This window comes from Coenobita brevimanus, chromosome 1 (assembly GCF_032717465.1).
Source record: "Coenobita brevimanus isolate Jiangsu-jjx chromosome 1, ASM3271746v2, whole genome shotgun sequence".
In the NCBI taxonomy this organism is placed as follows: domain Eukaryota; kingdom Metazoa; phylum Arthropoda; class Malacostraca; order Decapoda; family Coenobitidae; genus Coenobita; species Coenobita brevimanus.
This window is the reverse complement of record NC_136954.1, coordinates 57,166,673-57,193,228: the sequence shown is the minus strand read 5'-3', so window position 1 is coordinate 57,193,228 and position 26,556 is coordinate 57,166,673.

Here is a 26,556-nt window from a genome sequence, read left to right as displayed (position 1 = left end):
CTCACACTACCACACCACTCACATTATCACACCACTCACACTACCACACCACTCACACTATCACACCACTCACTACCACACCACTCACACTACCACACCACTCACACTATCACACCACTCACACTACCACACCACTCACACTATCACACCACTCACACTACCACACCACTCACACTATCACACCACTCACACTACCACACCACTCACACTATCACACCATTAACACTACCACACCACTCACACTACCACACCACTCACACTATCACACCACTCACACTACCACACCACTCACTATCACACCACTCACACTTTGACACTACTCACACTACCACACCACTCACTATCACACCACTCACACTATCATACCACCACACCACTCACACTACCACACCACTCACACTACCACACCACTCACACTATCACACCACTCACAATACCACACCACTCACACTATCACACCACTCACACTATCACACCACTCACACTACCACACCACTCACACTACCACACCACTCACACTACCACACCACTCACACTATCACACCACTCACACTACCACACCACTCACACTATCACACCACTCACACTACCACACCACTCACACTACCACACCACTCACACTATCACACCACTCACTATCACACCACTCACACTATCACACCACTCACACTACCACACCATTCACTATTACACCACTCACACTACCACACCACTCACACTATCACACCACTCACACTACCACACCACTCACACTATCACACCACTCACACAACCACACCACGCACACCATAACACCACTCACACTACCACACCACTCACACTATCACACCACTCACACTACCACACCACTCACACTACCACACCACTCACACTATCACACCACTCACACTATCACACCCCTCACTACCACACCACTCACTACCACACCACTCACACTACCACACCACTCACACTACCACACTACTCATACTATCACACCACTCACACTATAACACCACTCACATTGCTTCCTCTTATTAGCTGCCCCAACCACTTGCACACAAATTCTCCTCATTGCACGCACACTGCAATCATAAGCACGACACACACTAGCCCGGAAGTGTGTTGGCAGTGTGTTAGTGTGTACCCTTAGCCCCTGCATACTGTGGGTTATATTGTACATGCGCGTCTATACTCCGCTCACTCTAAGCTGGCCTACGGTTGCCATATTTTCTATCTTCAATACTGAAATACAACGAGATAATTACAGTCATTAACTTGGCCTGAAATTGCCATTCCTCCATCTTGAGTTCTGAGATGTAGTGACAGATGACCACTAGATTTTAAAGCTAGTCACGAAGAAGTGCTATGGGAAGGAAATGAATAAAAATAAAATATTGAGGACGGCTGCAAAATGGTGGATAGATTTTTTTTTTCTTCCTCTGTTAGTATTATGTAAAAAAAAAAATACCACTAGACTCTGAGGCTAGTCACGAAGAAGTGCTATGGGAATAAACATAAAGAATAAACAAATAAAAAATGGTAGTGATGTATCTAAATGTCTGAAATTCCCACGTGACGTAACTGATAACGTCACGGAGGTGGAAGCTGATTGGTCGAGACGTATTAAATTGATGACGTCACCGGGAGGGGAGAGGCTGATTGGTCGTGAGTTCTTACGACAGCGATGACGTCATGGGGAAACTGACCAATAGGGGGATAGGGTGAAGGTGAGGTGGATGGCTATTGGTTGAGAGAGAGAGAGAGAGAGAGAGAGAGAGACGTAACCTTTGCTAACCTCTCCGTCTAACCTCACATTCAAGGGAAACGTGTGTGTGTGTGTGTGTGTGTGTGTGTGTGTGTGTGTGTGTGTGTGTGTGTGTGTGTGTGTGTGTTGAAAGAGGTACTGTTGTTGTTGTTGTTGTTGTTGTTGCTGTTTGCTGGTGGTGGTGGTGGGAGGGAGAGGGAGAGTAAGACGAAGAGGGAGAGGAAGATGGAGGGAGGGAAAGGGAGAGGGAGGGGGTGAGGGAGAAGGAGAGGCAGAGAGAGAGTGAAGGAGGGAGAAGGAGAGGGAAAGGGAGAGGAAAGAAGAGGGAGATGGAGAAGGAGAAGGAGAGGGAGAGAGGGAAAGGGAGAGGAAGGAAGAGGGAGATGGAGAAGGAGAGGGAAAGGGAGAGGAAGGGAGATGTGGAGAAAGACGGGATATAGTGAAAAATAGGGGAAGGGAGAGAGAACTGAGAAAAACAAGACAGACAGACAGAGATAGACAGATAGATAAATAGAGATAGATACATACATAGATTGAGAGAGAGAGAGAGAGAGAGAGAGAGAGAGAGAGAGAGAGAGAGAGAGACAGAGACAGAGAGGATGAGGGGGGTAACCTTTTCTAGCTCCGCCCCTTGACCTCACCTTCAAGGGACACTATTATAGGATAGACCTTCTCTCTCTCTCTCTCTCTTGCCCATTATCATTATTTACACTATGATTTTTGGTGGGGTGATTATGTAGTGAGTGTGTGTGTGTGTGTGTGTGTGTGTGTGTGTGTGTGTGTGTGTGTGTGTGTGTGTGTTATTGTTTTTTTATAATTTCCAGTGAGTGATAAAGCATTGTTTTTGTTATGGATGTTCTGCTGGTGGTTACTGTTATTGTTTTTGTTGTTGTTGTTGACACGGTGGTGGTAGAGGGGGGAGTGTTTTTGTGGTAGCGGTGGTTATTGTAGTTGTTTTCCTTGTTTTTGTTGTTGTGGTAGTAGTGATGTTGTTGTGGTGGTGGTGGTGTAATGGTGGTACGGAGAAGTGATTTTGTTTTTGTAGTGCATTCTTTGTCTCTGGGTGTTCCTGGAGGGAGGGAGAGAGAGAGAGAGAGAGAGAGGGGGGGGGGTAAGATGTGTATGCATAGGTAAAACTGGTAGGCAGGTTAGTAAAAGGATGGGTAGGTAGGTAGGTAGGTAGGTACTGTAGGTAGGTAGGTAGGTAGGTAAGTACGTAGGAGGTAGGTAGGTAGGTAGTTTTGTAAGAGGGTAGGTAGCTAGGTAGGCAAAGAGGCGTATGGATCGATAGGTAGGTAGGTAGGTGGGTGGGCAAGTACTTAAGTAGGTAGGTAGGCAGGCTGGTATGAAGATAAGCAGGAGTGTAGGTAAAGGAATAGGTGCAGTAGGTAGGTAAGTTGACAGATAGGTATGTAGGTAATGGGTGGATGTGTTGGTAGGAAGGTATGTAGGTAGATATGCAGGTAAGTAGGTAGGAGAATATTAGGTAAGTAGGCAAGGTAGGTAGACAAACTGTACGGGTGGGTAGACAGGTAGAAAGACAGGTGGGTAGATAAATATAATGTATAGCAGTATATAGTTCTCTCTCTCTCTCTTCTCTCTCTCTCTCTCTCTCTCTCTCTCCATATATTGGTTTTTTGTCTACTCTCTCTGTCTACAATAATCCATCCCCCTTCTCCCTCCCCCCCTCTCTCTCTCTCTCTCTCTCTCTCTCCTCAGAATTCACCTCTTCATCTCATAATTCTTCGTCAACAAATGCTCTTTTTTTTTTTTCAAATCATTTATTTTTTTTTTTTACTCTGAGCTGGAAGTTTAATTTCCTTTTCATCTTTCTTAAGGGGAGAGAGAGAGAGAGAGAGAGAGAGAGAGAGAGTATGGTATCTCCTGAGACAACACTATAAGACAGACCATAATAACAGGAAGGATGCTATCAACAAGGCGTCCTCGGTCGGAAGGCGTTAATAGTCAGGTGTGTAATTAGTAAAGGGAGGTGTTATTATTAAAGTCAGGTGTGTAATTAGTAAAGGACGGTTGTTAAGTCAGGTGTGTAATTAGTAATGGAAGGTGTTATTAATAGTCAGGTGTGTAATTAGTAAAGGAAGGTGTTATTAATAAAGTCCGGTGTGTAATTAGTAAAGGAAGGAGTTATTTCACGTATGCAAATGAGGTTGATCCGGGTGGCGACCTTGGGCAATACTTTGATTTATTTATCCTTTATTTAGTTATTCTTGTTATTCTTGTTTTATTCTTGCCATTCCCATTCTTTATTTATTTATTTATTTATTCTTGCTGTTCTTAATTTATTCTTGCCTTATTCATTCTTTATTTATTCGTTAATCATAATTTATTCTGACCTTATTCATCCTTTACTACTAATTAATCTATTCTTATTTTATTGATTCTTCAGTTATTCTTTACTCATTTATTATCTACCCTTCATTTCACTACTCTTAATTTATCGTCCCTACCACCAGACGATTTATTTTTACTACACTACATAATCTTTAGTCGTAATAAAGGAGTTAATTAAGGCTTTACATAGCACCAGCAATTTAGTCTCTTCAGCTGAATAAAATTGTCCTGACACAACAAATACCAGCCTGCACTCAACCCCTCCAGCCCGTAAACCCTCTCGTAAGATAAGGCAAACCGTCTGATTGAGAAATAAAGCCTCTAGTAAGAAGGAAACCGTCTGAGAGCGTAATAAAACCTCCAGTAAGATGAAGGAAACCGTCTGAGAGAAATAAAGGCGAAAAAAGGGGGTCTTGGTGGTGAAGGGGTTAAGAGGATTACTTAGGGTGAAAGACTTGCGGAAATAAATGAATGTGTGTACAAGTTTTGTGTGTGTGTGTGTGTGTGTGTGTGTGTGTGTGTGTGTGTGTGTGTGTGTGTGTGTGTGTGTGTGTGTGTGTGTGTGAGAGAGAGAGAGAGAGAGAGAGAGAGGCTTAAAATACACGAAAAAAAAAGAAAAAAAAAAAAGACACCGAGAGAGGCAGGAAAAGAAAAATGGTGCAAGAAATGAAAAAATAAATAAAAGCGGGAAATACAAAAGCCCCCCCAATAAAACAAAGGCAATAAAACTTGGGGAGACCGAACAGAAAACGGTCGCCGCCCTCACCCGCACGGAATCAAATTTACCGACAGAGAACGACTAATTTCATTTATATATTCCATTTTGGCCGGGTAATATCGAAATCCTGACCGGGGCTATTATTATTTTTTTTGCAATGTATTTTTTTTTTAACTGTATATGTATTTGAAATCGGAAGTGGTATATTGGCCCTCCCCGTCGGCGCCGAGGTGAGGTTAAGAGCCGGACCATCCAAGCCGAAACCTCCAGCGTAGATGTAAACAAACGCTTGCTGACGAGGCGTGATTCTCGTACAGTTACTTAATTTCCTGCCTTCGTTTGATGCATCATGAGTTTATATGTCTGTCTTTTTAATATTTTCTTGTAAAAACGTTCAGCGTTGTCCATTAGGAGATTGAACTAGAGCGTTAATGCAAGGGAAATTAAGGGATTAGGGGACTGCTTGATGGTAGGTAATGCCCTTGACGGGGAAAATGTCAAATGAGGAAGGTAAATGTCAACGCTTCGCTCTTTCTTTCTTTAACCTCTCTCTCTCTCTCTCTCTCTCTCTCTCTCTCTCTCTCTCTCTCTCTCTCTCTCTCCAGGAACAATTAGCTAAAACATGCACGCAAACGTTCATCAACAGTAACTCATTTTTAACATTAAACATTTTTTCACGACACTGGAATATATGAACTAACACTGAATGGAAAAAATAAACGAAAATAACATCACTTTATATCTATCTGTCAATCCTTTTATCTATCTACGTAGCGTCTGTATGCCTATATTATCTTCTATCTATCTGTCACTCACTAATCTATCTATCCATCTACATCTCCCTGACTGCATATCTACTATTTATCTGTAAATTTAAAACTAATTATTTATTTATTTATTACTAAATCTACTTCTATATTAATTTCACTGCCATCTGTTGTAGTTGTTGTCTAGAGCGATAGATATACACTGATAGATAATAAGGTACAAACAGACAGGCGGACACATGAATAGATAGATTATTTAAAAGCCGATTAGCTTGAACGGAAATTAAATACCTCAAACATTCTCTCTCGGTCGTGTGTGTGTGTGTGTGTGTGTGTGTGTGTGTGTGTAACTCTCATCTCTTCATCATATGTTTTCTAGTTTACAATTTTAGTTCTACCTTCCAATTAAATTTCCTTCAAACCTTTATTCTTTTTATTTTCCTTATCTCTTCATGCATATCCCTTTGTTCTAGTCTCTCTCTCTCTCTTCTCCAATATTTCATCCTATTTCCTCTCTCCGCTCTTCCATCCATCACCTTTCTCCCTTCTTCTTTATTGCTGTCATTTCTCCGTCTCTCCCTCTTCCTTTCCTTCTCTCTCTCTCTCTCTCTCTCTCTCTCTCTCTCTCTCTTTCTCGCTTTAATCCGGCTCTCACTCTCACCTCCCCTTTCGCCCCTTCTAATAATCCATTCATTTTTCCCCTCTTCCTCCATTCACCTCTCTCTCTCTCCTACTTACCCTCTCTCTCCACATTTAACCCCTCCTTCCTTTCCTTCTCTCTCTCCCTTCCTACCTTTCCTCCACACTTTAATTCCTCCTTCTCTCCGTCCCTTCTTGCCTTTCCTCCACACTTTAATTCCTCCTTCTCTCCGTCCCTTCTTGCCTACCTTTTCTCCATATTTTAATCCCTCTCTCCCTCCCTCTTTCCTCCATCCCTCCATATTTTCTTTCCTCCCTCCCTCCGTACACACTAATGCGGTGAAACTTTCTCTTAGAAGGTATTAAAGCCTTATGAATATTAATATATGTATGGAAGGTCCTTGCCTGCTTCACACCTCTCTCTCTCTCTCTCTCTCTCTCTCTCTCTCTCTCTCTCTCTCTCCCTCCCTCTCTCTCTCTCTCTAATATAGTCCCTACCTCTCTTTATCTAACGTCCTTTCACTCCATTGCCTTGCTTACATATTCTTCCATTTGCTTTCTCCTCTCTCTCTCTCTAACTTTCACTTCCTCACTCCTCATCTACTCTCTCCCTCCACCTACCTCTGCCTCATTTCCTATCTCTCCTCTTCCACTCTCCCTTCCAGCCATCCTCTCTCTCTCTCTCTCTCTCTCTCTCTCTCTCTCTCTTTTCCACCTATCCATTTCACATTATCTTTCTTAATTTTCCGTTCATCCCTTCATAGGAAATTTCCCTAAAAATTTCCAATAAAGCATACTAGTCCATCTCATTTTTTCCTGCCAAATTATTCTCCTCCCAGTTATTTTCGGGAGGCTTCGTTTCACCTCTTCCTCTGCGATTTACTCTATATATTACACCATCAACTGCTCTTTTGTTATATATATATTTTTTTTAACCGACACAGTATCAATAAAAATACATGTGGATACTAAGGCGAAATGTGGAAAATAAATCGCTCGGGGAAGGGCGTTACGGTATCTCCCCTGCCACTTAGGATACTCAGACTCATAAAACAGATACCGAAGTTAACCCGAAAATGAAAAAAAAAAAAAAAACGAATATTGTTGGTCTAGTTGCTTTTCTTTTTTTCTCTCTCTCTCTCTTTCCTCCCTTAATTTCTCTCCTCACCCTTCATCTCTCCCTATTTACCTACTTCTCTCCCTTCCCTCCCCTCTCCACTCTCTCTCCCCTCCATCCTCTCCATTTCCATCTCCCTCCCCTCCATTCCTTCCTTTCTTCCTTCTTGCCTTCATCATTCCCTCTCTCTCCCTCCACTCCTATCCACTCCCTCTCTTCCTCTTCCTACCTTCCTTCCTTCCTCCCTCCCTTCCTTCCTCCCTCCCTCTCACTCCACTAGTTTAGGTAAATCAGAAGGATTATCTTGGTCCGGGGACGGAGAGGGAAGGAAATGAAAGGGAAGGAGGAAGGGAGACGCCGTAGGAGGAAGAGAACGAAGGAAAAAGAACGAAACGGAAGGAAGGAAGGAAGAAGGGAGGAAAGGAAGGAAGGAAGGGAGAAAGGAGGGAAGAGAAAAAAAGGGAAGGAAGGGGGGAAAGGAAGGAAGAAAAAGAAGGGAAGGAGGGAGGGAAGGAAGGAAGGGGGAAAGGAGGGAAGAAAAAAGAAAAGGAAGGAAGGAAGGAAGGAATACTGAATAATAAGTGAAGTGACGGAAAAAAGAAACAGAAGAGTAGGTAGGTAGGTAGGCAGGTAGGTACAATAGACAGATAGGTAGCAGGTACGTAACAAGATATGAGGAGAGGTGAGAGAAAGTTGGCAGGTAGGTAAGTAGGACGGAAGGCAAGTTAGTAGGTTGGTAAGTAGATAGATCAGGAGGTAAGAGAAAGAGGTAAGTAGCGAGGGAGGGAGGGAGGACACTGGTAGATACATGAAGGAAGGGAGGGAGGGAGGGAGAAGACTGGTAGATACATAGATAAGGGAGGGAGGGAGGTAAGTGACAGGAGGTAGAGAAAAGTTTTAAAAATAATTGTGAGAGACGATGACGAAGGAACTGTACTTAGCTCTATTAAAAATCATTCTCTCTCTCTCTCTCTCTCTCTCACGCTACTTCTTCTAATCTTTTGCTTCCTCACTCATTAATCATTCTCTTCCCCTCCCTCTCTCTCTCTCTCTCTCTCTCTCTCTCTCTCTCTCTATTGAAATGGATGAATGGACATATACAAAGGAATATTAAGTGCACAGATGAGAAAGAGAGAGGGAGAGAGAGATAGATAGATAGATAGATAGATAGATAGATAGAGAGAGAGAGAGAGAGAGAGAGAGAGAGAGGAGGGAACAATATATATTTCTTAACATTAATTATGCATTCTGCCTCCTGCCCTCACTTTTACACCACCACGGAGGGAGGGAGAGAAGGAAAGACGGAGGGAGGGAGAGAAGGAAAGAGGAAGGGAGGGAGAGAGGGAGAGAAAGAGAGGGAGGAAGAAAGCAAGGAGAGAAAATATGGAAAGAAGTGAAATGAAAATAAGGTAGTGAGTGAGTGGGTGAGTGAGGGGGGAGGGAGGGAGAGAGGGAAGGAGGGAAAGAAAATACAGAAGTGTGAAGGAAAAAATACAGGTAAACAGGGAGGAAGGGAGGGAGGGAAAGGAGAGAGAGAAGAAGGAAAATAAGAATAAATAAGAGTGAATGAGTGAGAGATAGAGTGGGGAGGAAAGAGAGAAGAAAGGAAAGGAAAAAAAAGGGAGGGAGGGAGGGAGAGGGGAGGGAAAGGGAAGGAGAGAGGGGAGGGAAAGGGAAGGAGAGAGGGAAGGAACTGAAGAAAGGAGAGAAATGTAAAAAGAGGTAAGGACTGAGTGAGAGAGAAAAAGAGGGTGAGTGAGAGAAGGAAATGCGAAAAATATGAGGAGGAAGAAGAAAGGAGAGGGGTGAAAAGGAGGAGAGGAGAGGAGAGAAGAAAGGAGAAGAGAAGAGGAGAGGAGAGGAGTGAGTTAGTGAGTGAGGAGGAGGTAAGAAAAGAGAAAATAGAAGAGATGGCGTTAGCATGAAAAACAGGAGGAATAAAGTGAAGAGCCAAACAGAGTGAGTGAGTGAGTGAGTGAGTGAGTGAGTGAGGAAAAGGAAGAAAGGAATGAAAGAGTGAGGGAGGAATGGAACAAGAATGACAATGGGAGACACTGATCATGTAAGAAAATTGAGAGAGAGAGAGAGAGAGAGAGAGAGAGAGAGGGACAATGCATATGTGAGTGAGTGAGGAGGAGGAGGAAAGCATTAGGTTAAGGAGAAGACACGGAATCTTACAAGACGGAAGAATGAGAATAATTGAAGGAAGAAGGAAGGAGGGAAGGAAGGAAGGAAGGAGGGACCGGGGAGGATATTGAAGGAAAACTAAAGAAGGGGAGGGGAGGGGAGGGGAGGGAAAGAAGAGAAACATGGGAGAGAGAAGGTAGGGAAAAATGGAGGGAGGGGAGGGGATGATTGAAAAGAGGCGAGGAGGTAGGAGGAAAGAGGAAATGAGAATGGAGAAGAAACGGAGGAAGGGAAGAAATGGAAGAAAAACGTGGAGGAGGAGGAGGAGGAGGAGGATGGGAGGGAAAAACTGAACCAGCGGGAGGAAAGGAGGAAAAAAATGGAGGGGAGGGAGAGGGGAAGTGAGAGGGAGAAGTGGGGAAGGAAGGAGGATGGGAGGGAGGGGAAAGGAGAGGGAAAGAAAAGGAAGGAAAGAAGAATGGGGAGGAAAAGAGAAGGAAAGAAGGAAAAAAGAAATAGGAGGAGGAAGGAGGGATGGAGAAAGGAGGAGGGAGAGGAGAGAGGGAAGGAAGGAAGAATGAAGGAGAGGAGAGGAGAGGTGAGGGAGGGAGAAAGAAGGAGAGGAGAGGGAAGGTAGGGAGAATGAAGGAGAGGAGAAGGAAGGTAGGGAGAATGAAGGAGAGGAGAGAGGAAAGGGAGGGAGAAGGAAATGAAAAACTAAAGGAAATGCGGAAAAAAGAGAGACGGTGGGGGAGGAGAAGAGGGAGGAGGAGGAAGAGGAAGGAGAGGAAAGAAGGAAGGAGAGGGGAGTTAAGGGAGGGAGGAAGAGGAAGAAGGAGAGAAGAGGAGGGAGGAGGTGGAAGGATGAGAGAGGAAGTGGGAGAAGGAAAGGAAAGGAAAGGAGGGAGGAAGGAAAAGGAGGAAAGGAGAAGAGGAAGGGAGGAAGAGGGAGAGGATGGAGGAAATGAGAGTAGAGACGAGAAAAATGGAGAAAAAAATGAAGAACAGAGCAAAAAAGGTGGGAGTGGAGAGGGAGGGGGAGGGAGACAGGGGAGGGTGAAAGAGAGGGAAGGGAGGGGAGGGGGAAGGAGAGATGGAGAGAAAGAAGAAATAAGCAAATATGGGAAGGAGAGAAGGACAGGAAGGTGAAAGAAGAAAAAGTGAAGAGAGGAAGTAAGAAGGGAGGGGAGGATAAAGAGAGAGAGGGAGGAAAGGGATAGAGAGAGAAGTGGAGGATGGAGAGGGGGAACGGAAGGGAGGGGGAGGGAGGGGACAGAGAGGGGGAACGGGAAGGGGAAAGGGAGGGAAGGTAAGAGAGGGGAGGGGAGGGGAGGGATCATTCTCCAATTCATTTAACGTTGCGTCTTACCATTAATCTTCCTCCTCCTCCCCCTCCTTAACTCCCCTCCCCTCCCCTCCCCTTCCTTACTCTCTCCTCTTTCTTTTCCTCTTACATCTTTCTCTCTCTTTCCTCCATCTATAATTCCTCCATTCCCTCTCCAAGTTTTCCTTTTCATCTTCATTTTACCCCTATATTTCTCTCCTTCCTTCCTTCTTTCCCTCCCTCCCTCCTCTTATGCTAATCTCCCTATCTCTCTTCCCCTTCCTTCTCCTCTCTCTCTCTCGCTCTCTCTCTCAGTCCACCCCGCCACAACACTTCACTAAATTACCATATAAAATAATGACCGTAATTAAGAGGCAATTAGGGAGGAATGATGGATGGATGGATGGAGAAATAAATAGATAGACAGATACATACATGGATGGGTGGATGGATGGATTGATAGACAGAGATAGACGGATGGATAGACAGATAGATAAATGGGATATGGTTAGACAGACAGACAGACGGATATAGATGGATAGATAGACAGATAGACAGATGGATGGATGGATGAATGGGTGAATATAACAACGATTAAAGTTTGAGAGAGAGAGAGAGAGAGAGAGAGAGAGAGAGAGAGAGAGAGTTAAAGAAAATGTGAGAGAGTGTTTGTGCGCGACTGGTGGAGTGGAAGCAAGTGAGGGTATCCAATATCTCACCTACTCTCTCTCTCTCTCTCTCTCTCTCTCTCTCTCTCTCTCAGCCAATGAAGTGTGAAATTTGCAGTTCCACGAAAGATGACAAAAATTATAATATGGAGATTGGCAAATTCGACGCCAAAACAAAAATAAAAATAAATAAATAAATAAATAAAATTAATGATGGTGATAACAATAATAATAATAATAATAACAATAATAATAATAACGATGATAATGATGATGATAGTATGATGATGATGATGATGATGATGATGATGATGATAAGGAGGAGGAGGAGGATGACGATGGAAATAATAATAGTAATAATAATAATAATAATAATAATAAATAAATAATAATAATAAATAAATAATAATAACAATAACAATAATATATAAAAAATTAAGAACATCAAGGGCTTTAAAATCAAAACATAAAATTCGATCCAGCTATTAATCTATCTATCTACCCATCTATCAACAAGGTGCCCTCCCTCACCACGCCACCAACTCGACTCATACACATGCTGCCAAAGGAGGATGGAGGAGGGCAGGAGAAGGGGAAACTTCAGCCTGCAGTCCACCGGGTTCACGTTTCAGATGAGCCTGGGACCACAACAAGAGCAACAAAAACAGCAACAACAATACTAACAACAACAACAAGGCGTCACCTTTTCAATAACATTTACCTCTGTTTTGGGGGTAACTTCAATGGAACGAGACTGGCTGATAGATAGGAAAGAATAAGTAGATAGATATAGACAGATAGATAAATAAGTATACACAGGGAGTTACCAGGATATATAGAGATATAGACAGATGGATACAGATATAGAGACACAAATAAATAGATAAATAAGTTAGAAATGGTCACAGAGCTTTGTATATTTTTAGAGAGAGAGAGAGAGAAAGAGAGAGAGAGAAAAAAAAAAAAATACCTCACTCTCCCTTGTGGTTTGTAAGCCTCCTCCTCCTTCTCCCCTTTTCTCCATTCTTCTTACCTGTCTACTTCCCTCCCTCCCTCTCTCCCTCCCTACCATTTTCGTACCTTCTCTCTCTTTCCCCTTTCTCCCTTCCTCCTCTCTTTCTCTCCCTCCCTCCCCTCTACCTTCTTACTCTCTTCCCTCCCTCACTCTCTTATATTTCTACCCTTTTTCTCTCTCCCTTTCTTCTCCTCTCCCCTTCCTCCTTCGTTATTCTCTCCCTCTTTTCTCCCTTCTCTCTCCCTCTCTCCTTTCCTTCTTCTCTTCTACCTTCCTTTCATCTTCCTCCTCCTCTTCCCACTCCTCCCCTGCTTCTCTCTCTCTCTCTCTCTCTCTCCCTCTCTCTCTCTCTCTCTCCATAAACCCGACACGGTACAAATTTTGAATACATGTGAGGCTATTAAAGCGAGAGAGAGAGAGAGAGAGAGAGAGAGAGAGAGAGAGGAAAATAAGGAAGGAAAGAAGGAAGGAGGTAATGAGAAAGAGAGGAAAAGAGGGAATGAAAGATGGAAGAAAAAGTGAAATGAAGGAAGAAAAAGGAAAGTTGGTGAACGAGAAATTAAGGATGGAAGGAAGTAAAGAGGAAGAAGAGGAAGAAAGAGATGAAAAAAAATGAAGGAAGAAGTAGAAGGAAAGATGATATATGAGAAAGTGAGGAAGGAAGAAAAGATGCATGAAGAGGAAGAATGAGTGAAAATAAACACACACACACACACACACACACACACACACACACACACACACACACACGCACGAAAGGAATGAGGGAATAAAGCAAGGAAAAAATCAATAATCGAAGGAAAAGCGAACGAAAGAAAATAAAACTAAAGAAAAAAAATAATGAACAAAAGACGGAAACAACAAAAATCCAAGAAAAACAAGAAGGAATGAAGGAAAGAAAAAGAAGGAATGAAAAATGAAGGAATGAAAAAGGAATGAAGAATGAATGAAGGAATGAAAAAGGAATGACGGAATGACAAAGAAGGAATGAAGAATGAATGAAGGAATGAAAAAGGAATGACGGAATGACAAAGAAGGAATGAAGAATGAATGAAGGAATGAAAAAGGAATGAAGAATGAAGGAATGAAAAAGGAATGAAGAATGAATGAAGGAATGAAAAAGGAATGACGGAATGACAAAGATGGAATGAAGGAATGAAAAAGAAGGAATGAAGGAATGATGGAAGACGGAAACAGAGTCCGGATAATTGCATGAAGGTGCATCTAATTGGGTTCCTTTATCCGGACCCAAGACCCTCCCCCCTCCTCTCTTTCTCTCGTCCTTCCTTCTTCTCTCCTTCCCTTCCACTGTCCATCCTCCAACACTCTCCTCTCTTCTCTTCTTACTTCCCTCCCTTTTCTCTTCCTTCGTTTCCTTCCTTCTTTCCCTCCCTCCCTCCTTCCTTCCTTCCCTCCTCCCTCCTTCCTTTATGAATCACTTCAACACTCCCTCTCCTTTATTCTCTCCCTCCTTCCCTCCCCTCCCTCCCTCCCTCCATCGTTTCCTCCCTCCCTCTTCTCTCCATCATTATCGACATTTAAGAGGCTTTCCTCCCCTCATCTCATTTCTCCTCTCCCTTTTCCCTCCATTTTTCCTTCTTTTCCCTCACCTTCCTCCACATTTTTCCTCCCTTCCTCGTGTTTTCCTCTTCGTTTTCCCTCCATTTATCCTACTTTTCCCTCACTTTCCTCCACATTTTTCCTCCCTTCCTCGTGTTTTCCTCTTCGTTTTCCCTCCATTTATCCTACTTTTCCCTCACTTTCCTCCACATTTTTCCTCCCTTTCTCTTGTTTTCCTCTTCGTTTTCCCTCCTTTTTCCTCCATTTTTTTTCATTTTCCTTATTTTTCCTCTTCCTTCTCCTCCTTTCCTCTTATTTTCCTTAATTCCTTTCCATTTTCCTTCTCAAATTTTCGTATATTTTTCTCTCCATCTTTTTCTTCCATATTTTCCTCTTTTCCTCCTTTTTCCCCTTCCTTCCCCCCCCAATCTTCTCTCCCTTCCTTCTCCCTCTCTCTTATTACTTTCTCCCATTTTAAGTTTCTTCCTCCTCCTCCTCCTCCTCCTCTACCTTCTTTTCCTCCTCCCTCTCCTCCACCTTATCCTCCTCCTCCTCCTCCTCTTCTTCCTCCTCCTTCCCCTCATTATATTTCGCTTTTCCATCTTCTCGCTAACGAACACTCAAGACTAACTTTAAAATTCTCAGTCTATCCCTACCTACCTCTCTTTCTCAAAACTCCCATCTATTTGTCATCTATCTATCTATCTGTTTATCTATCTATCACTTACAAAGACGTGATTCATAAGTGCTGCCTTTTTCACGGTGGATGCCAATGTGAATGTGTGTGTGTGTGTGTGTGTGTGTGTGTGTGTGTGTGTGTGTGTGTGATCTAGCCGTGGCCTGAATTATACACCTCTAATTTAATACTGTGGCATAGAATAATTCATAATACAACATCAACCATTCTTTCTGCTACCTGTAATTAACCTGCCAGTCCATACACCTGCTTCTCTACCTGTACGTATTAATTAACTCTACCTGGCCAATCTACCTACCTCTTTATTCGCTGTTTCTACCTATCATTCGACCTCCCTACCTTTTCATTTTACCTGCATCTAGCTCTCCATTCTACCTGCCTACCTGTCCAATCTACCTACCTCACCTGGTCCACTCAACCTCGATAATCTGTCAGCATCAAACTAGTCTACCTATGCTGTGTACCTGGACTGAGGGTGTATGTACCTCACCTGATTCTACCTCTCCAATCAACCTACTTGGATTCAACCTATACTACCTCCGCTTATCTACCCTACCTACCTCCCCTTCTCTACTCAACCTGCTTAGCTGTGACGTCTACCTGTGCACTCTACCAGCCTATCCCCTAGCCAACCTGTGCACTCTACCTGCTTATCTCTTACTCCACCTGTGCACTCTACCTACCTCCCTTCAATCTACCTGTCTACCTCTGCTTTACAGGTAAGTGTCCCGGGGGTAAGGTGCTGGAGAGGCTGCCATGACAACCAACCCACGCTAAGTACCACACACACACACACACACACACACACACACACACACACACACACATTAATCTCTCTCTCCCACCCACTCTACGCTCTCTCTCTCTCCATCCAGTTCTGCTTCCCTCCCTTCCACCCTCTTTCCTCCATCTCTCCAATTATTATTCTTTTCTCTTTTTCTTCCTTCTATCATTCGCTGTTCTCTCTCTCTCTCTCTTTCTCTCTCTCCATCTACTCTTCTTTGATACTCTTCCTCCCTCCCCCCTTCCTCTCTGATGATCTCCCTCCCCTCCCTCTCCCCCTCCCTCACTCCCTCCCTCTTTATCTGTTTCCTTCCCTCCTCCCTCCAACTTTTCTTCCCTCCCCCTCTTGTTTCCTCTCTTTTTCTTCCTCTTTATTTTTCCTCCTTCCCACACAATCACTCCCTTTCCTCCTTATTTCTATGTTATTCTCTCTCTCCCCCCCCTCTCTCTCTCCCTTACTCTTCCTCTTTCACCCCCTCCCCTCCCCTCCCCCTCCCCCTCTGCTTCCGGCTGCATAGGACAGCACACAACGCTTTGTTCTGCCTCAACTACAACTACAACAACAACAACAACTACTACTACTACATAAGCATAAAAGTCAAAATTAAAGAATAAACTGTTTAAGTACACAAAAAATAATAACAATAACAACAAACGCGAAGGCATATACAGTATTATTATTATTATTATTATTATTCTTGCTGATATTCTCATTATTATTATTATTATTATTATTATTACTATTATTATTATTGTCATCATTATTCCTACTCTTAATTATTACTGAAGGGCAAACAGACCGACTTTATTTATTAGCTGGTCCCTCCTCCCTCCACAAACAAACAAACAAACAAACAACCGATGCTAACTAGTCAACAACATTAATCACTTCAGCCTAACAAGCCAATTTTACCTGTCAGAAAAAAAAATGTATTTGTTTTTAATGCAGCTACTCTACTGCTGTTGTTATAGTGTGTTTGTGGATTATTATTATTATTATTATTATTATTACTATTAGTGGCAGTAGTAGTAGCTGTAGTGGTAATAGCAGTAGATGTAGTAGTAGCAATAGTAGTAGTAGTAGTAATAGTAGGAGAGACAGTAGAGGTAGACTGATACAAAGACAACAACAATAATAACTAATAATAATAATAATAATAAATAATAATAATAATAATAGTAATAATAATAATAATAATAATAATAATAATAATAATAAAAATAAAGAAAACTCAGAAATACGACCCCATCACCATCACCCCAAAACAATGAAAACAACGACAACAAAAGCAACAACAAAAAACTGCTTTTTTTTTTTTTTGTTGCAGTTAAAATTGGCTTGTTAGCGAGAAGTGCTAAATGGCTGTTGACAAGTTAGCGCCCGGCTGTGTGTGTGTGTGTGTGTGTGTGTGTGTGTGTGTGTGTGTGTGTGTGTGTGTGTGATGTAGCTTCGAGTCAAAGAAGTGTACCAAAAAATAGATATAGAGAGAGAGAAAGAGAGAGAGAGAGAGAGAGAGAGAGAGAGAGATGATTACTGGAGAGGGGGGTAGATTAGAGAAATAAAAGTGATGGCGAGAGAGAATGAGAGAGGGAGGGAGATTAGAGATAAGAGAGAAAGAGGGGGAGAAAAAGGGGGGGAGGGGGAGAAAAGGTGTGGGGGAAAGAGGAAGGCAAATAGAGAGAGGGAGAAACAAAGCGACCGACACTCACTTTAATTCTCTCTCTCTCTCTCTCTCTCTCTCTCTCTCTCTCAATTTATCTATCTCATTCATTGAATTCATTCTTTATTCCCTCCTCCCTCCCCAATTCCCACTCACACACACACACACACACACACACACACACACACACACACACACACACACACACACACACAGGGCGCCCCAAAACTTTCACAGCGTAAAAAATGTGGACCCTAACAAATCAGAAAATATTACAACTGTCCAAAACGATTCAAAATACATAACATTTCTATCACACACACACACACACACACACACACACACATATATATATATATATAAATATATATATATATATATATATATATATATATAAATATACACTCAAACACACACACACACACACACATACACACATATATATATATATATATATATATATATATATATATATATATATATATATATATAAATACTGATGGCCCATTTACTCTCACCTGACAAAAAATAACAATAATAATAATAATAGTAATAATAATAATAATAGTAGTAGTAATAAATCTTTAGCTTGAATAAAGGCGACGAGGTCAGAGTGAAGGTCTGATTGTGTCTAGCAACGCCGGAGACGCATTCCAACCCCAAGTCCGATGCTCACTGAATTTCACACAACCACGGCTCATTAATCACGTTATGCCTGTGATCTTGTTCCCTCAGATGAAAAAATAGAAAATAAAAACGTGCTACATAAAAGGCATCAACCCGAGTCTCCCTCCACCACCGATTTAGTTATTTAGTAGTGAAACGTGGGTGGCGATTACCTTGGAGTTTATTACATTCACCCCGTATTCCTTAACATAGCATCGTTTCTCCTGTTTCTTTTCGATTTATTTTCCTTATTTCGGCCTAATATTCCCTTGCATTATTATTATTTTTTTTTAACATCGACTTAAGTTTCCATCGAAAATATACAAAATAAATCGCCCGCAAGTATTTGTGTCGTATCCTAAGTGACTATGTGAATTTCCTGACACCTCACCCTTTGTGATTTTGGCTGCACATTACACCACAGTATCCTCTTCTATTTTACTGATAATAAAAACGATAAAAATAAGAAAATAAAATGCTGAGGTGTAATAAGCAAAATAAATCGCAAAGGAAGAGGTGTTTGGATATTCTCACGTCACCCACAGTGCCTTATTTACTCCCTGTTCATTTTAAGTTTAATAATACATAGAAAATAAAATCGTATCATGTTCTCCACGTTCTTACAATGTCATTTTCACTCAAGAACAATCACCATCATCATCATCTTCATTTCCATCACCACCACTACCATGAACACTAACACCACCTACACAATCATCATACTATCACCACCACCATCACCAAAATCATCACTACCACCACTATCTTCATCATATCACCACCACCAACATCACCAAAATCATCACCACCACCACCAAAATCATCATCATCATCATCATCACCACCACCACCACCACCATCATCATCATCATCATCATCATCACCACCATCAACAACCCCTCCCTTCTACCTAAAAACGAGGGACAATTAAAAAAAAAAAAAAAAAAAACTAACATCAAAAATATCAATGACATCAATTTAACTCTCAATAAAGTTTGACACCAAAAAATAAAAATAATATAAATAAATATAATAAAAAGTCGGTCGAATAGTTATATTGTCATTACATTTATTTTCGAAAATCACGTTTAGCTATATATTATCATTGTAAAAACTGCTGATCCAAATATGTGTATGATTTTGGAGAGAGAGAGAGAGAGAGAGAGAGAGAGAGAGAGAGAGAGAGAGAGAGAAACTACCAACAGCCTGCCTAATTAGTAATATGGGCCACATACTCATCCACCCACCATTCAAGCCACTGGAATCCTGGCTCTAATTTAGATACAGATAGATGGACAGATAGACAGATAACTAGAAATACATAAAGAAAAAAATGTCAAACTATTGTCAAGCCCTTCTCGGTACGTATTTCGATCCCAGCTCGATCCCTAGCTTCCTCAACCTCCACACCTCACTTTTCTTATACTCATTTACCACACCTATCCATCTTCTTGACTTCCCACGCCTCCCCCCACCTCGAGACTCACTCACATATACCTTTTTCATCATTCTTTCTTCATTTAATCTACCAGTATGCCATCTATGCACATTTTGTCATCATCATCACCATCACCATCATCATATATCCACTCTCTCTTCAACGCTTGACTACGGACATCATTACTCCACAAAATAATGAATAATTAAACTGTAAAATAATAACGATAAATAATAAAAGATCTAACCTTGATAATTACTGGTTTATTAAAGATTATCACTGATTTTTCTTTAACATGATACCGGAAGGGTGGTAAAGAAAATGAGAAGAATTTCACACTTGCATTCTTCTGTGTCCAAAGAAAAAACGCAAGAAAAAAAAAAAAGCCAGTTTTTGCAACACTGAATAAAGAAATGCAATATATATATATATATATATATATATATATATATATATATATATATATATATATATATATATATATATATATATATTGCAATACTGATAAAACAAGAAAAATAAAAACATCTTTTTTTGCAATACTGCAACCCCAATTAAAAGAAGTACCCTTTCTTGCAACACTGAAAAAACAGACAAGAAAAACATAAACATCTTTTCTGCAACAATGAAATATAATACAAAACAGAAAAACAACATACCTTTTTCTGAAGCATAAAAAAATATATATATATTATTTCTACACCAAACACCCTTATATACTCACGTGCTGCTAGTCCGTTGCCGCAGTCCCATGGAAAAGAAAGAGAGAGAAAGATAATAATTAGTTCCAGGTCTATTAGAGTGATTGGTGAAGCAATTACATTTATTTCACAACGCTGTTAAACAAGAGGATTTAATTAGTCAAAAGCTTTCAGGCCTCTAAGTTTAACAACATCATGATAAAAATAAATAAAATAAATACAAATAATCGACTCAGCTAAAAATAATTCGAATAATGAAACAATAAATCTTTATAAGGGAGAGGAAGGCATTCTCTCTCTCTCTCTCTCTCTCTCTCTCTCTCACACACACACACACACACACACACACATATCACCACTCTGACACCAATACATCATCATCAAATCATCCCTATACTTCTTTACCATCAATCATAGTCATCACCATCATCATCATCATCAATACAGCTCTTTACCAAAACTATCATCATCATCATCACCACCAACAATATAACTCTTTACCATCATCATCACCATCAACATTATTATCATCATCATCACCATCAGCAGCAGCATCAACAATACAGTTCTTTACCATCATCGTTATTATCATCATCATCACTGCTATCATCGTCAACATCACCACCACCATCACCATCATCATCATCACCAATTTAATCCACCCAAATCCACTGCCATTACCAGCTTATCTATAATCCTCTTTACCACTTCTATAATCCCTAACACCAGCTCAATATAATCCTCTATCATCAGTTTATCTATCATTCTATACATCATCAGCTTGCTATTATTCTATCTATTATCAGTTTTACGTAAGTCATCTACTGATCAATATTAATATAAAATAATCTATCAATATTGCATTAACTCTCTCTCACTCACATCTATCTATCAATCTATCACTCATCCTTCTCCATCTGTCTGCCTATTTTATATATCAATCAACCTCTCTCTCTCTCTCTCTCTCTCTCTCTCTTAGACACACACACACACACACACACACACACACACACACACACACACACACACACACACACACATGACAAACACTTCAACCAACCCATCATCATCATCATAACCACCACCACCATCATCATCATCATCATCATCAGCTCCCTATCATCCATCTAACATCAATAACCATAATTCCCTACATCCTAATCCGCCTCTAATCCATCAGTATAATCCTTCTCCCACTCAGGATTACCTCTCAAAGGATTATTTTTATTACCTGAAACTTCCTCTCTCTCTCTCTCTCTCTCTCTCTCTCTCTCTCTCTCTCTCTCTCTCTCTCTCTCTCTTTAAAACTTGATCAAACTCGGCGAAAAGATGACATGACAATTCCTGTGAGGGTGGGGAAAAATGAGAGAGAGAGAGAGAGAGAGAGAGAGAGAGAGAGAGACAGACAGACAGACAGACAGACAGACAGATACAGAGAACAAGGAGAAAGGGTAGGAAGAGAGAGGACTGAGAAATGAAGGATTAACTGGAAAAAAGAAAGAAGGAAAGAAAGAGAGGAAGTACATTATTGAGATTAATAAAAGTGAGAAAGAACAACTTCCACCCCTGGCTACAGCTACTTTGAACTCGCTCCCTTTTTCTCACTTCTTTCTGCCGTCTGACTTGTTCCTTTCTTTAAATATTTTCTCTCTTCAAAAATTCTTTTCTCGTATTCTCTCTCTCTTTTTTTATTTCTTTTTCCTGCCCTACTTCTCTCCTTCGACATTCTATTTCCATTTTTTTTCATTTTCCTATTTTTTTTTTTTTTACTCAATATTTCTTTTCCCCCTTTCTCCTTTCTTAATCCTCAATTCTGCCTGAGAGAGAGAGAGAGAGAGAGAGAGAGAGAGAGAGAGAGAGAGAGAGAGAAAGAGGGGAGGGGGGCAAGAGCACAAGACTTACAACCCAAGTAAAATAAAAAGACACACGAACCAAACACAAAACGAAAAAAAAGTATATAAAAAAATACATATCAAACAGAATACCAAACACCCCCCAAAAAATCTCACAGAAAACGGAGTGAAAGAAAACGCAACCAAAACAACAGAAGAGGTGGGCGTGGTCTCCCTCCCGCATCAACCAATCAGAGACGAGAACGCTATTGCCATCAGCCAATCACGTGAGTTATAATTCTCTCAATAATATTTTAAGTGATTTTCGTTTATTTTGTTATTGTCTGATGTTTTTCAAAGGGATACTGTTTTTTTTTTTTTTTTTGGACTTGCTCTTTTGTTCGTTTGTCTGTCTGTCTGTGTGTCTGCTTTTTCTGCTGCACAATTGTCTTTCTCTGCCACTCAATGCCTATCTGTAAAGGAGAGATGGGATGAAAGAAGTGGTGTGTGTGTGTGTGTGTGTGTGTGTGTGTGTGTGTGTGTGTGTGTGTGTGTGTGTGTGTGTGTGTGTGTTTTAAATCTTCCTCTCTCCCTCCCTACCTCCCTCTCTACGAACATCTATCTATCTATCTATTTATCTATCTCACGAACAAATCCATGAATTGAAAGCAAGGAAGGAAAAAATTAAAGAAAATACAGAAATGACAATAGGAAAAGACAAGAGAAAATCTGAAATATAGAAGAAAGGAGAAAGACAAGGAGAAAGCTGTTTATAAAGAGAGAATGTGAGAAAAGAAGAATGTAGAAAAACTTTATAGAAAAGAAAGTTAGACGAGAGAGAGAGAGAGAGAGATGTGAAAAAGAGCTAGATCTAACTTGCTGTGAACTAAGATGGGAGTTGCGGTTCCCACTTTTATTAATCTTCATAATATCCTCTCTCTCTCTCACACACACACACACAAACTCCCTTCATAAACATTCTCTCTCTCCTTCCCTCCCTCCACAAACACCCCCTCCCTCCCCTCGCAAACACCTTCTCCCTCCCTCCCTTCACAAACACTTCCTCCTTCCCTCCATCCCTTCACAAACACCTCCTCACTCCATCCTCCCTCCCTCCGTTCACAAACACTCCCTCCGTCCCTTCACAAACACTCCCTCCCTCCCTCCCTTCACAAACACTCCCTCCCCCTCACAAACACACGTCACCAGACCAACTTTGCACAAACAAATATTTTTTTAAGGGAGTTTAACGCTAGAGGGTGTTTGTATGTCATTAATTAGGGAGGGAGGGAGGGAGAGAGGGAGTGGGGAGGGAGAGAGGGAGTGGGGAGGCAGGGATGGAGGGAGGGAGACATCGATAGGCTGAAAAGGGAGGCATGAAGGAAGGGAATGGGTGTGGGGTATAGGAAGGGAATGGGTGTGGGGTACAGGAAGGGAATGGCTGTGGGGTACAGGAAGGGTGGGAGGGAAGGAAAGCGGGAGGGAGGGAGTAGGGAGGGAGGAAGTGAGGGAAACAGATAGGTTGGAAAAGGGAAGGAGGGAGGAAATAGGTGGGTAAAGTGTGGGGAATGGGCAGGGATTGGAGAGAAGGAAGGGTGAGAGGGAAGGAAAGAGGGAGAGATAGGATGGATGGATGGGAGGAAGGGAGGGACGGATGGACGGACGGAAGGAGAGCGAGAGAGGGAGGGAGGGAGGGAGAGGAATGAGCGATATTAAAAAAGGGAGTGGTAAAAGTCAGGAAGGGAGGGAGGGAGGGAGAGGAGAGAGGGTGGAGGGAGAGTAGAAGACAGGGAGGGAGGGAGAGAAGGAGAGAGGATGGGAGGAAGAGATATGGACACTAATAAAAAGGGTGAGAGAGAGAGAGAGAGAGAGAGAGAGAGAGAGAGAGAGAGAGAGAGAGAGAGAGAGGCCCGGGCAATTATAAAGTTTAAGGACAGTTGGGTTTTCGAGGCCTGTTTTTATACGATTTTTTCACAATTAAGCAGAATTTTTTACGCCTATTAAACCTAAAAATGGGGTGGAAGTTCATTCGGCCAATTTACCTCCTATTTCACATTAATCACAAACACAACTTCTAACTCAATTTCCAAACATAATTTCTTAACTTAATCTAGCTCATCCAATTTCTATCACGTAAATTACCCAAAGTTAACCCTATTTAGCCTTCTCTATCCTAATCATTTCATCTATTATCCAATCTCTTTTTATCTTATCAGGAGTATTTAAGGGGTGACCAGCCTCACCCGCCCCTGAGTGGCAATATGTAAACAAAACCAACCCCCAGCCATCTCTTAAATGGAAGAGTAAGTGGGTCTCTAATCTAACCCAACCCAACCCACCCCAACCTAACCCAACCCACCCCAACCTAACCTAACCCAACCCACCCCAACCTAACCTAACCCAACCCACCCCAATCTAACCTAACCTAACCCAACCCACCCCAACCTAACCTAACCCAACCCACCCCAACCTAATCCAACCCAACCCACCCCAACCTAATCCAACCCAACCCACCCCAACCTAACCTAACCCAACCCACCCCAACCTAACCTAACCCAACCCACCCCAACCTAACCTAACCCAACCCACCCCAACCTAACCTAATCCAACCCACCCCAACCTAACCTAACCCAACCCACCCCAACCTAACCTAACCCAACCCACCCCAACCTAACCTAACCCAACCCAAACCACACCAAACCTAACCCAACCCAACCCAAACCACACCAAACCTAACCCAACCCAACCCAAACCACACCAAACCTAACCCAACACAACACAACCTAACCCAACCTAACCTATCCTGCCCTTAGCCTATTATAGCGTTTAATCAAGTGGGCAAACAAGGAAGGCTAACTTTCTCCATCCTTCCCCAAATTCTGACTCCAAACAGATTAATGAAATAAGGAAAAAAATTCAAAATAAACGATATATTTTCCACATTCTCATAAATTTGGCTTAAATGAGAAAAAAAGCATATGAGTTTTCTTTTTTCGATTCCCATCCTACCCTACCCATCTACTTAGCTATTTTTTACCCATTACTTACCCATATTTACCTAAGTTACCCATTCTCTCTCTCTCTCTATACCTACCTTCCCTCTATTCTTCTTCCCTTCCCCCCTTCCCTCTGTTCCTACCTACCTACCTTCCTCTCCCTCCCTACCTCTTACTATTCTACATCCCTCCCTTCTTTCTTTCTCTCTTCGTCCCCCTCTCTCCCTTCATTCATCCCTCCTCTTTACCCTCCCTCCCTTCCTACGTCCCCTCCCTCCCTCTCTCTCTCTCTCTCTCTCTCCTTCCCTTCCTTTTTCTCTTCCTTCCTTACCTTCCCTCCCTCCTTCCATTCCTGCCTCTCTTCCCCTCCCTCCTTCCTACCTCTCCTTCCTCCCCCTCTCCCTTCCTACTCTCCTCCCTCCCTCTCTCCCTTAATGTTGCCTCCCTTAAATATGCGTGGTCCTTACCCAAATCACACCTGACGTTTCCCTAATGGGTAGGAAAAGCAATGGGTAAAGATGGGCAAGTTATGGCTTATGATATGGGACTGTGGATGAGGGTAGGGGTGAGAGAGAGAGAGAGAGAGAGAGAGAGAGAGAGAGAGAGAGAGAGAGAGAGAGAATAAAATAGGAGACGAACACAAATGGAGACAGGGAAAAGAAAGATGAATGATGGTGGAAGGAAGGAAGGAATGAAGGGAGGGAGGGAGGAAGGGAGGGAGGGAAGGAAGGAAGGAGGAAAAAAGAATGAGCAAGATGCAAGTGAGAAAGCTGAAAAACAAAGAATTAGCAAGAGACAGGAGGGATTGTGAAGGAGAGGGAGGGAGAGAAGAGGGAGGGAGGGAAGGAAAGTGAGGAGGAGAGGAAGGGAGGGAAGGAAAGAGAGAAGGAGAGGAAGGGAGGGAAGGAAAGAGAGACGGAGACGATGGGAAGGAAGGAAAGGGAGAAGGAGAGGAAGGGAGGGAAGGGAAAAGAGAAGGAGAGGAAGGGAGGGAAGGAAAGAGAGAAAGACAGGCGTGAACGATAAGGGGAAGAGAGGAAGGAGGAAGGGAAGGGATGAGGAAAGGAAGGGAAGGGATGAGGAAAGGAAGGGAGGGAGAGCAGGAGGGACAAGAGGAAGGAGAGTGAGGAAGGGATGGGGGGACGGAGAAGGAAGAGAGGGAAGAGAGAGCAGACGCGGTTGAAGAGAGGGAGTGAGGGAGGGAGGGAGGGAGGGAAAGTAAGGTAAGTAAATGGGAAAGAATGCTGATAGGCAGAGAGGTAACAGGTATGCAGATGGGTAGGTGGGTAGGTAGTTTGGTCGTGGAGAGGTAAACAGGTAGGAAGATGCGTAGGTAGTTTGCTGGGTAGAAAGTAGATGGGTAGAGGGTTAAGTAGACAGGTAGGCAGAGAGGAAGGTAGGTAGCATGAAGGTAGGTAGGTAGGTAAGTAGATACAGTAGAGGATGGAAGCTAGTCTGTATCCACGTGCTTATGTATGTATGTATGTATGAAGGCAGACAGGTAGCAAGCGAGCACACAGACTGGCGAGCAGACATGCACAGAAAGAGAGGTGGATAATTGGCACGTACATACATACATACATAGGAAGATACACAGATACACACATACATACACACACAGGTAGATACAAATATACATAAATACAAGGGAAGATTCAGACACACACATACATTGATACATATATATAATATACACAGGTGAATAAATACATACATACACATACAGACAGGATGATACATAGAGGCAG